The following is a 13,411-nucleotide window of genomic DNA, read 5'->3' as shown; positions in this document are numbered from 1 at the left end:
GCTTGAAGAGACGAGATGAAAGTTACTCACACGGTGAGAGGCCACCTGGGTGCTGGAAACAAACCTGGATCCTCTGGAAGAACAGCAAATACTCTTAACTACTGAGTCATCTACCACAAGCTGACAAAACAAAACTGCACTGTAGTGGAAATTTGGGTTTCTCTAAAAACTCAAGTTATGTCATGTAAACAGGTTTTTGTTTTAATCCCAAGTATAGGATATAGAGCTGCCTTACTTTATCCAGGGCTGATAACAACCTCCTACAGCTAGGAGAGGGGCATGGTCTTTGCCAGCTGGAGATAATTTAATTCTCAGGACTCCGAGAGGGTATACACATCAGAGCCAAAAGAGGCTCCACAGAGGATGATGCCCTGAGAAGCTTCTCCGAGAAGGAAGAAGGCTTCTGTTGGGTTTGCTGTTAGCTGGACTGCCGGATATCCTGATGACATAGAGTGGTATTTTCCCAAAGAACCTGATGACCTTAACCAGCCGGAACCAAGAGACCTATGTCCCCTGTCCCTTCTAACCTTCTCTCTCCTACCTAGGGTTGGGGGACTGGAAGGGAGGTAGGGGCAGTAATAAAGAACTGAGAGTTAAAAAGTACTGTCTACACTTCGCATCGGTTCTTTGTTCTATAAAATTTATACTGCAGAATGAAACAAAACCAAAATAGTTCATCTAAGAAATAAGACAAAATTAACATGTGTGTTTCAGAAAAAACAAAACACAAAACTGTTTTTAGAGCTGAATCTAGTAAAACTTCTTTATCCCAGAAAAAGACTACACAGAAAGTATAAAGCACATCAAACAGTACCATCAGCAAAAGATCAAAGATCAGCCCACGCCAATACCTGGGGACAATTATCAAGACACTACCTAGTCTTTTCCACAAGTAAATCACAGGGAAAGAAACACAGCAGAGGAAGAAGGACTTAAAAAAAATAACCTATAGTTTTATTAACACAAAAAGTAACAGTATGGTATGAAGTTTATATTTAAACAAAAATTTTCACATACACCTAACACATGCTTAAGAAGTCTTCTTTCTACATAAAGATTTCTAATGTAAAGAAGTTTTTCTATGCTGGGCAGTGGTGGCCACGCCTTTAATCCAAGCACTCTGCAGGCAGAGGCAGATGGAGCTCCATAAGTACACAGTGAGTCCAGGACAGCCAGAGTTACAGAGAAACCCTGTCTTGGAAAATAAATAAATTAATTAAAAACAAAAACAGTGTTTCTGTTGGCTCTGTTTCTTAACAATTAAACTTTATTATACAACCCAACTATCTTACACAAGAAGGAAAAAAGGTTAAAGGAAAACAAGAGGGAACCTTCCGGTATCCGGTCCATGGGACGGGTCCCTAGGTGTCTCTGGTCTGCACGCTGGTCTGGCCTGTTCACTGATCCCCCCCTCCTCCATCCATGCTCGAACTAGATCTGAACCTGCTGCCTCCTCTCGTCCTCTCTGCCAGTGCCGGTGTCCCGAGGGTCGATTAGAAACACAATAATCCAGGTGGGATCCCTGAATTCCAGGCCCAGGATGGCTCCACCCAGTCTATCTCAAGGTTAATCTCAGGGAGTACCCAAGGGCAAAGCCCGCCAAGACTGCTTTCACCTGTGACAAAGCTTACACTCCTTTTCCCCACATCTATGTAAAATCTTTCTATATGAAGATATTTTCTATGTAAAGACTTTCTAGATGTAGGTCTGGACAATACTAAAAACTGATAGATCTCATGACTCAAAACAGTATTTTGAACATCACTTAATCTGAAGACTTTGCATTCTCAAGTGAGCCTCTACCCCAGTATGAAAGTTAATCTCCTGAGATCAGGGCCTGTGAAGTCATTTAAAGCACACGCGCGTGCACACACACCCACACACCTACCACTACCTCACCAACAAAACGAAAATAACAACAACAATAACACAAAAATAAAAATAGAGGCTCCAAAAGTTTTCATCCTAAGAGCATGGGCCCCCTCTTCCATAAGCCCTCCTGAAATAGTTGAGCCAATGGCTTGGATGGACAAAATAATATTTACAACTTTGTAATTGGGAAACGGTTGTTTTTTTTCTCCCCAGCTTCAGGAATCAGCACCTCTAAGGTGGACTGGTCTGCATGTACATACTGAGGGAGGGACTTTTAAGCTTAACGAAGATCTAACCAACAATTTTGATCTTGTTTCAAATACAACTATAAAAAGACATTTCTGGATCAAAATTATTTTCCTATTTCAGAATTTCTACTTAGAGATCCAAATGAATTCTTTTAACAACTGTTACAACAGGGCACTGGTGAGTATATGGCATTTTGTAACAGTTACAATCTGAGCACTTTCCTCACATCTTATATAATCAACAACTGATTTTAGAAGACATTAAAACCAAAAACATGGCTGGGCGTGGTGACACACTCCTGTAATCTAAGCACTCTGGGAGGCAGAGGCAGGAGATCTCTGTGAGTTCCAGGTCAGCCTGGTCAACAAAGCAAGTCTAAGACAGCCAAGGCTACAGAGAGAAACCCAGTCTCAAAACAAAACAAAAAGCAAGCAAACAAACAAAAACTATAAATATGTATTTGGATGGCTTTTTCATTGGTTTGTTTTGTTTTTTGAGACAGGGTATTGCTATGTAAGCATAAGCCTTGATCTTGTAGTGGTCCAATCTCTGTAATGGGATTATAGACCTGTGCCACTACACCAGTTATTTTAATGCTCTTCACTTGATAATTTAGAAATGAGTACCAACTAAAAAACAAACTAATAAGAGGCTTCAAGTTTAGAGGAAAAGCACGAAAATATGTATCTAGTAAATACAACTTATGATAAAAAGTACAACTTATAATAAAAGTACAACTTATGATAAAAAAAAAAATAGCACGAATGTATCTAGTAAATACAACTTATGATAAAAAGTACAACTTATGATAAAAGTACAACTTATGAAAAAAAAAAAATACAACTTATGATAAAAATACAACTTATGATAAAAATACAACTTATGATAAAAACTTATGATAAAAACATTATGATAAGAATAAAAAAAAAAAAAAGAAAAATAAGTTTTATAATATACTATGAAACATAGTTCAAAATATTAACTATTTTATTGTGCACTTACCTGGCAGAATTCACATGTAACTTGAATTTCATTAAGTTAAACAGCTTATCATTTCCTCTGATTCATGGCAAAGACACTGAAAAACAAAATGGTTTCACAACGTTACAAATAGCACTGGAACATTTCTTGAAATTAATTGCCTTTTCCAAATGAAAAACAATTACTCTCAACACCATTTCATCAAAAATCAAGAATCTTTATGATACAGTACTTCTGAAATACAAAAACTCATATAAACGTATTAATTAGAGGTATAAATCCATCCAACTTCATCAAAGTGGTAAGAAAGGTAAAGCCATGGTAAGCCAGCAACCATTAAGATAGGACCCCCTCTCCCCATTTTATTTTAAACCATTGAAGTTTGACAAAGAAAAACCAGACCTAAGACAGGCTTGGTGGTATATGCCTAAAATCCCTATTTAAGGAAGGGCTGAGGCAAGAGGATCACAGCCAGGTCTGGTTTACACAGAGATACCCTGTCACAAAACAAAATAATCTCAATCTCTCTCCCTCCCCCCCCCTTGCCCACCCAACCCCCGTACTTTAAAATTTCTATTTATTGTACTTTAAAATTTCTACTTAGAAACTTTTAACAACAACAATAACATCAACAACACCAACAACAATAACACCTGTGATTAGGTTCTCAGCAGAATTCACCAAAATTTGTTCTTGAATATAAATTATCTATATAAAATTTTCTTTATATAGGTAACTTTACCATTTACTTATTTAATGTTAGCTTAAGTATAAACAAGCAGTGTTGGAGGTTGGTTTGGTGCTATGTATTTTGATGCTAATTACTGGCTCACAAGATCTAGTTGCTGCCCTATTAGCTGAATAAAAGGCCTAAATAGGCAAGGAAGAAGGAAGGGGCGGAGCAAAGGGCTGAGGGCTTTGAGAGGGAGGAGAATGGCCATGAGATAGCAAAGAGCCATGTGGGCCCAGAGGAGGAACTCTGAAGTCCCACAGGAAAAAAATGGCCCACGCGAATAACCTTAGCAAATATTTTGGGATTATGGATGGGAGGTAAATCAAGTAGAAAGGATTAGAAGCAGACGGCATGGGATGGAGTCTGGGATGTAAATGAAGACAGGTTAGGAGGGAATGTCTGCCTTGCCCCAGGTGAAAATAGGCTATTCTAAAATACATCAGGTTGTTTGTGTTTTTATTGATTGTAAAAGTGGGTTAGATAATACCACCGCAATAACTATAGCCTAATAATAAACATTATTGGGCCATACCATTAAACTAACAGCAACAAACAACTCTTGAGCAAGGTGTGTGTGGTGGCGCACGCCTTTAATCCCAGCACTTGGGAGGCAGAGGTAGGCTTATCTCTAGGAGTTTGAGGCCAGCCCGGTCTACAAAGCAAGTTCCAGGACAGCTAGGGCTACACAGAGTAACCCTGTTTGGGAGGAGTGGAGGGAGGAAAAGAGTAAGTTTTTGAAAATGTTTAAAAATCTGCCAATTCTTTATTATTTTAGTGTGCTTGTGTAAATGAAGAGGCCTGGTTAAATAAGTCTAGCTTCAGTTTCTCGTTAGCTTAGAGCAGGTGCGAGCCTCCATTCCTCTGAAAAAGAGTTCAGCGGTTACAGAAAACAGCAGCCAAGCAGGGACGGCCTAGCCACCTGGTTGGAGGAAGATTTCTTAAGGTTAATTTACTGCTGGAAAGACAAGGTCTGGAAATACCTTGTCTTATGTCTAACTCATGACCATGACTAAGGTTGTCCGTACCTTTTCAGTCTGCCTGCGCTTTTTCCATTTGAATGGTCCAATTCTGTTAAAGATCGCCAACTCCTCCCTTGGAATTCCTCTAAATGGCTTTAAAAAGAGCCTTTGAGCTCATCTTGGGGTCACCATTCTATCTAAATGGTGATCCCTGCATGCTGGACTTCTGCAGAAATAAAGGCTCTTTGCTTTTGCATACGGCTTTGGACTCCTGGTGGTCTTCGGGGATCTGGCTATCTGGGTCTAACATATATAGTATGTGTACTGTTTGGTGTGTACTTGTTTACGTATGTAACATGTGCATGCAGATACACACGAATGTCAACACAGGGACACTTTGTACATCTTTATTTTTTGAAATAGGTTCTGTCACTGAACTTGGAACTGCGCCCTGAACACATTCACTGCACTAGGCTGGCTGGCCTCAGGTTTTAGGATTCCACCCATCTCTGTGCCTAGCCCACCCCCAGTGGCTAAAGTTGGAGAAGTGTGCTCCTGCTTGAACTAGAGGTACTTTACTGATTGAGCCATCTTCCTCCATCCCAACTCTTCCACTTATCTTATCCCCTATCTTGTGTTAAAGAGAGTAAACGGTATTCTCATCCCAAGTAAATTAGTGGTGTAAAGGGAAATTCACATTTTTCATAATTTTGTTTATGTGTGTTCAATGTCTCTCAGAAAAAGTAGGTAATTCCTGTGCAGACATGTACAACTGGCTAAAGTGGTGAGTCCTGGAACAAAAGCTATCCTGCTTAAGAGATGGGAAGAAGAAAGTGTCTTCCTTTACCTTGGGTAAAATTGATACATTCCATTTCTCTACTCACATCCAACTGTACAATGCTGCCTAAGAAGAGAGTAAGAACAGTAAGAAAATCCAAAGAACATCTCATCATGCATCTGTCATTCAAATAGAAGTCACTGGGCTTATTGTTGTTGTTTTTCCTTTAAAACAAAAGCAAGGGCTGGAGAGACGACTCAGAGGTTAAGAGCACTGACTGCTCTTCCATAGGTCTCTGAGTTCAATTCCCAGCAACCACATGGTGGCTCACAACCATCTATGATATGATCTGGTGCCCTCTTCTGGCCTGCAGGTGTACATGCAGGCAGAGCACTGTATACATAATAAATAAATCTTAAAATAAACAAATAAATAAATAAAACAAAAGCAAGATGTAGTAGAGATGGCAGGCTTCTGATCCCTCATTTTTGTTAAAGAGGCTCTAATTCTCCAGACCAGCACTAACTTAAGAGTACTTTATATAAATTCATAGCAACTGAGAATGTATAGCAATATAATTTCAAATGAAGAGATTTTGTAAGCCCTGGGTAATAACTCCACATTAGGCACTCATTAACATGTGGAATTGGCACCGAGCTGGCTCCTGTGGTTTATGCAGGAAGAGTGTCTTGAGTCTGAAGCCAGCTTGTGCTACACAGGAGTGCTCATTCATTCATGAGCACAGAATACGATGATACACACAGCTAAATGCCCTCAAACGTAAGCTAAAGTTAAGTACCTCACTAGACTGTGGAAACCTAAATAACATAAGCCTCTTTGAGAATAAAAATTGTGAAATCAGGTATCACGCCTATGTCAATATTATATCATTCAAAAAGAGCAAAACAAACACGTAAAAGTTCATACCTAAATTGGTTTTCTGAAGATCATATGTTCCTTCCGAAAATACACACTAAATTGTACCTGTTGGATTTAGTAAGAAAACTTAAATTTACTCCTATTAGAGCACATGGGTGTGGGGTTCAGGAATCACCCAGAATGTCAACATTCAGAGACAACTGCTATCAAGAGTCTACAGCAGCACATATTCCAATCTTGTCAATATATGGGCATATATAAGTTTTACAATCAAATATAGTTTTATAGCTTTAAAGTGCAGTTATCTAAATTTTAACCATAGTATTTAATAGTAATGGCACTAAATATTAAATGGCACTTTATTTTTCAGACAGTACCTATCTACCTCTGGTTGGTCTGAAACTTGCTCTGTAGACCATGTTGGCCTTGAACTTTGAACAATTCTCTCACTTCTGCCTTTTACATCATAGAATTATAGGCAGGAGCCACAATGCCTACCTTAGTTATCATTTTCAACAGCTATATTGTATCAGATTATATAGACCTGACATGTTTAAGACGTGAGTCCAAAATTCTCTCTTGACTATATGATCATGTTGTGTGTGTATTTGTATACACGGGCTGTGAGTTGCTAAGGACTAAACCCAGGGGTGTGTACACGCTAGGCAAGTGCTCCACAAGTGAGTTACACTCGCAGCCATAGGCTTTTACTTATTACAGTGATTTCTAACCACGTGTCCCCAATTTAGTAGTCATTTAAAATTTATTTGTAAACAATTTATCTGATGGTGTTTCATTCCTAGAGTGCCTCGACAACTGTGGAGAGGGCCTGGGAAGACTACCAAAGGAAGTGCTGCTTGAGTTGAGTCTTCTCCAAGGAAAAGGCAAGCTAGTTGGTTATATTTCACAAAGAGGAGGTTGTTGGAGTGATGTTTCTGTGAACTGTTTATTCAAATGCTGATTTCTGTGCCAGTGCAGATGTGACCACAGGCTGGCCTTTGGTATTGTCACTATTATGAAACTTCTGTTTTAGTATTTTGTAATCATTGTTTTCCACCACATTCTGATTGGCCAAATAAAGAGCTGAACAGCCAACTGCGTGTGGTAGCACACACCTTTAATTCCAGCACCCGGGAGACAGAGGCAGGCAGATTGCTGTGAGTTCAAGGCCAGCCTGGTTTATAAAATGAGTCCAGGACAGCCAAGACTACACAGAGAAACCCTGTCTTCAAAAACAAAAACAAAACAAAACAAAAAAAGCTAAACAGCCAGTGGCCTGTAGTCCCAGCACTCAGGGAGGCAGAAGCAGATGGATGGATCTCTGTGAGCTCGAGGTCACGCCCCCCAAAAAAGAACCTAACAACCTATAGTTGAGCAGGAGAGGAAAAAGTGGGGCTTCTGGGCCCGGAGACAAGAGGGCGACTCTCAGGACCATGAGAGTCTCTAGGACAAGCCTGAGATAGCAGGGTCAGGGAGTAGGCCAAAACAGTATTGCTGAGTCAGGATAGTGTCTGAGGCTTTGATACATATAAAGGTCTCAGAGCAAGGGCAGACATAGAAAAACCATAGGGATACACTTTACATTTGGCACCCAATGTGGGGCACAGAATCCAACTAGACAGAAAACCAAGCTTAGCACAAAAGATTCAGGTATTAGACAAAGTCCCATGTGGAAGGTGGCTCCTCTACAGCCCCTGCTAAGCAGAAAAACCATCTGTGGGGTAGGAAGCAGGAAACCACGAGAGGCCTAGCATGGAGGGCTACTCCTCTGCTAGGGCTTAAGTGCACTTTCCCAGACTGCAGTGGAGCCAGTAGCTAGAAGGAGCATCTACAGCTTCAACACAGCCACTGGCACAGTAGGTGCAGTGACAGCTGGTGTCCATGAATATTCTAACGGGAGGGTAAACAGTGGACCAGCCCAAGGTGGCACAAGGGCCTGGGACAGGCAGTGGACCACACACCAGCCTACAGATAGATCCCAAAGGCAGAAATCATGGCTTCTCCGATCAGATGCTGTGGGAGCTGAGCAGTAGAACAGCTTCTTCCGTGGGAGGGCATGGGTTGAGGGGGGCCAGCAACCATGGACAGGCATCAGGACTAAGAAGCTTAGCTCAACAGAAGGCAAACCAGCCTGAGGAATGCCTACAGTCGTGGGCCCAGCACCTTCCTGGAGCTAGAACCTACTGACAGCTGCAGAGCCTGCCTAGCGCGCTTTCCCGCAGCATGGCTGAGAGGCTGAAGTCCCAAACACCTAGAGCCTGTAACGTATGCCTTTGGACAACGCCAGAGAAAGAGTTTAGAGAAAATCAACTACAGAAAAAGATATTAAGTTAAAAGATGGTAAAAGACAGAGAAATAAATTCATACAGAAAGTAAAGTCTCCAAAGAAAGAAGAAAAAATAGTCTCTAAAGGAAGGCGAGGGAAGGAAAAAAGTTTTTAAAGGTGCATGGATGCTAAAGAAAAGAAACTAAACATAGTCATAGAAATGCTGAGTTTAAATACAAAAATTAAAGTCTCTGAAGGAAGGAGATCAAAAAAAGGAGTAAAGATACTCTATAAATGTGCGTAATAGCCAGGCATGATGGCGCGCACACGCCTTTAGTCCCAGCATTCCGGAGGCAGAGGCAGGCAGATCACTGTGTGTTCCAGGCCAGCCTGGTCTACAAAATGAGTCCAGGACAGCCAAGGCTGCACAGAGAGATCCTGTCTCAAAAAACAAAACAAAACAAAACAAAGTTCATAATAAAATCTGATTAAAACATGTTTTCGAGACAGGGTTTCTCTGTGTGGCCTGGGATTGTCGTGGACTCACTTTGTAGACCAAGCTGGGCTTGAACTCACAGCAACCGCTTGCCTCTGACTCCCTGAGTGCTGGGATTAAAGGTATGAGCACTAATCTACCATCTCCATGGGCGGTCATTCTGCAATCTCCTTAAGACTTTGTAGATTTCTCTCATGTAGAACTACCGTTTTTGTTTGGTCCCAGCAGGCTCCCTTGGTTGGCACTTCTTGCCTCTGGACAGGAACGGCCCTGACTGAGTCTCTGCAGGTTGGTCCAGTGGCTTCTTGTCTTGGGGGAAGACACACACACCAATGGACCTAGACATCAAACACCAGCTGTTCTCACAGGGTGGTTGAGCACTTTCAGGTAGGCGTTTGATTTGAGCAGAGCTAGGTTCCCACAGGCAGATAGGGGAGACATAGGTAGACAGGTGAGTGCTTCCCCAGCAGCTTGTTGCTTAGGCAGTCAGGTTCTCAACTTCTCCAGGGGAGGTGGGGAATGAGTGTTAGAGCCAGCTACTTTTAGAATAAGACCACAGGTCTCAACTGGGATTGGGGGCTTGGGTGCCCCACAAGTGTCACAGCTTCGTTGAGAACTCCAAGCATTCATTGGCAAGCAGTTAGAAGTCCTGGGAGCCTGATGTGTCTCAGGAGCCCTTACAGGAATGACAAATCTCACAGTCCTATGAAGTGAGGAATCTAAGGAGTTATAAACCCCGGGGAATGAGGATGAATGTGGGGGGTGAGGATGACTTGCTAGGGCTGAAGGAGCCAGGACACCTCATCTGCATACAGTGGTGCCTTTATCACAGGAAGGAAGACAGTACTTAACTGTCCTAGATGTGAGGGGATGGCACCAGGCATGTAATTAAAGGCAGTTTGTCAGAGCCTAAGATCTCAGCACGGGGTGGGGTACTTGCTGGAACTCCCTGTGCCTGTTTTCTATGTGACACCTCTTACAAAATTCTGGAGTGACAGGATTAGGTGGGGTGAGGGGCCCCACTGAGAAGGGAGTCAGTCTTCACAGTCCAAGCGCAAAACCAGCTATTCTGAAGAAGAGCAGGCTTCGACTTTAACTAGCAGCGTCCTATACAGTTCCTTAGAGCAATGGCATACACTAGCTTATGTGTGACATTCTGTAGAGCTAATTTTACAGAGAAAATTAAAGTATGTGTACCATACCATAGATTCATATTCAGAATTCCAATGGGCTTTTGTCTTGAATTCTGAACAGGACAATTCTGAGATTGCGTTTATTAGAGGTGGGGGTTGTCTTGGATATGCTTTATTAGAGGTGGGGGTTGTCTTGGATATGCTTTATTAGAGGTGGGGGTTGTCTTGGATATGCTTTATTAGAGGTGGGGGTTGTCTTGGATATGCTTTATTAGAGGTGGGGGTTGTCTTGGATATGCTTTATTAGAGGTGGGGGTTGTCTTGGATATGCTTTATTAGAGGTGGGGGTTGTCTTGGATATGCCTTTGCAGAATGAAGCTGATGGTGCTCAAGCATATGTATCCAATCAAATGCAACAATTTTCTTAGACATTATAACATAAAAAAGTTATAGATATATCTTACAAATGTACAGGACAAGCAGTTATAGAGAGATCTAACAGGACTATAAAACTCAAAAAGCAGAAACAAGTAATAAAGACCCCCAGAGATAGATTATATAATCATTTATTAACTTTAAATTTTAAATGCTAATAAGCAAAAACCAACAACTGCTGAGAGACATTGGATTGTCGGGGGGGGGGGCACAGTTGGGGGAGGGGGGATGGACTGCTGGATTGAATCAGCCTGTTTATTTTAAGAATGTCAACTCAGAATGGAAGGTAGAAAATGTGTTGCATTGGGGGAGAGGTTTTGCTTTTATTTCAACAGGAAGAAAAGCTATCGATTTGTTCAAAATTAATAAAGAGTAGATTTGACCAAGGAAGACCTCATAAAAATCTTGGCCACAGACATGAAGAAACAAAGAACAACAAAACAGGTAACATATATACTGATCCTTCTGCCTGGGAACAACTGAGACTGGCTGACAACTGAAAATCTCTCTGTGTAACCAATACATCTTTTTGGCCTCGGAGTCCTCAGGACTTATCACGGCATCCTTTCATATGGTATGAATGGAGTTTTTTTTTTTAAAGATTTATTTATTTTTTATTATGCATACAAGTGCTCTGCCTGCACACAGCCAAAGGAGGTCATCAGATCCCATTATAGATGGTTGTGAGCCACAGATGGTTGCTGGGAGTTGAACTCAGGACCTCTGGTAGAACAGACAGTGCTCTTAACCACTGAGCCATCTTCCAGCCCCCATGAATGGTGATTTATATCAGAGGTTGGTTATACAGTCTCAACAGACAGAAGTTTCATGCTTTTCACTTGCCCAAAAATAGAGAATCATCTTTAGCTGATTTGTACACACTACATATTTCATGTCTGTTAATACCTTTAAAAGTTTATATGTTAAAAAAGAAAAGTTTATATGTTTACAGAGCAAAAGGACCAGACAATAAAGAAGACAAGACAAATAGCCAAGGTGGTCCAACCAACCAGATTGCCTCAATAGCTGTTTCCTCAAAAATCTGTGTCCAGAGCAACTTCAACACAACTCCAGTCCAGCCGCACAGACTGATCTGGCCAAGACGTGAGCGAAGAAGGAAGAAGCTCTGAGACCAGATAACAAATGATACAGCTCGCTCTCCTCGAACTTGACCATTATCTCCATTTTTCTTAGGACCCCCCAAATGTCATCACCCCCAGACAACAGAAAGTAATTTTAAGAGAACAACACCCCCATTCTCAAGAGGTGGAGTGGGTAGTTTTGGTCATTTGGTGGGTGATGGGTGGTTAAGGTATGGGGGGAGGAGTAGGTCACAAGTTGTTAATGGTTTTGACCAGGAGGAAACAAAGCAAAGGAAGCTAGTTAGGGATCTCTTTCTTTTTCTTTTCTCTATCCTCTCTCTCCTACCTAGTGCTAGATGGAAAAGGAGGGAGAAGGGATGAAAAGAAAAAGAGGGATATAAGAATGATAGAATAAAAGGGTAGATTATTGAGTCTACTTTTAGACTAAAGAGCATTCGACAAGCCAAATATTTTACATTGGTATTAATTTTTGTTTATTGATAGAAAGTTAAGGTTATATTTTTGCTAATACACACACACACACACACACACGCACATCACCTGTTTTTTAAGGTATTGTAACTATGCAACTCTTTTAAAAATGCAATGTGTAGTGCTAGTCCTCTTGAAAGCTACCATCACAAACTGTTTAAGATAATTAAAAAACACAAGTTAATAGTCAAACTTTTGGTCTTGTTAGGTACTAATTTAGTTAACCACAGAAATAAACATTCTGTACATGTTTTAAAAGTTAAACAGATAGTAAATAGTGAGGAACAAGCAATGTTTGCCTATTCAGATATACTATAGATAGACGGTCTTCAAAAACTGCAGAGGTCTATAGAATATGGCATTTAAAAATGTTTTAACACTGCCGGGCAAGGTGGTACATGTCTGTAATCCCAGCACTCAGGGAGGCAGAGGCAGGTGGATGTTTGAGTTTGAGGCCAGCCTAGTCTACAAATCGGGTTCAGAACAGCCAAGACTACACAGAGAAACCCTGTCTATAAAAACCAAAAACAACAACACTTAAAAAAATTAACATAAGGCTTTTCATGACAATGAGACATGCCTGCTTCTGGCAGCACCCCTACTACTTCAAAGACGATGGTGGGCATCAAAGAAATCTCCACATGGAGTTTGCTTTAAATGTGGCCACCTCCCACCAGGCATAAACCTGCCCTTGTGCCAACTGCAGACAGCATGCTGTCCAAGCTGTGTACAAGCAGGACGTGGAAGAAGTCGACTGCTGAACTTTGAAAGGACAAGGTAGGCAAATCCTTCATATTGCCTGCTTCACAGAAAAGTCTGTCATTTGCTGGGCCAGAAGGCCAAAGATGATGCTCCAATATTGCAGAGGAACCTTGGGTGACCGGCTAGGTAGATAGCGACCTCTGCTTGCTCTGTATTTCCTCTTTACTGAGATAATAATTATTATTCTTTGGTTTCTGATGGGATTGAAGACTAGATAATTATAGTATTATATATAAGCTTAAGTTGTTTAGGATTTAAGAAAATGATTTAAGGGCTAAAAAGATATTTATAGGT

General features: G+C 41.1%; 1 protein-coding gene across 3 annotated transcripts in view; it reads right to left on the bottom strand.

The window, feature by feature from the left end:
- Positions 1-13,411, bottom strand: part of Atf2 (activating transcription factor 2) — an 84,195-nt gene that overhangs the window by 49,958 nt on the left and 20,826 nt on the right. For all 3 annotated transcript variants that reach the window (XM_051167030.1, XM_051167032.1, XM_051167031.1), the window contains exon 3: positions 3,124-3,199. The gene's annotated coding sequence lies outside the window, so the exon portion shown is untranslated. The remainder of the gene's footprint in view (positions 1-3,123; positions 3,200-13,411) is intronic.

Source organism: Acomys russatus, chromosome 24 (genome assembly GCF_903995435.1).
Source record: "Acomys russatus chromosome 24, mAcoRus1.1, whole genome shotgun sequence".
In the NCBI taxonomy this organism is placed as follows: Eukaryota; Metazoa; Chordata; class Mammalia; order Rodentia; family Muridae; genus Acomys; species Acomys russatus.
This window is presented reverse-complemented; position numbering and strand designations above follow the sequence as displayed.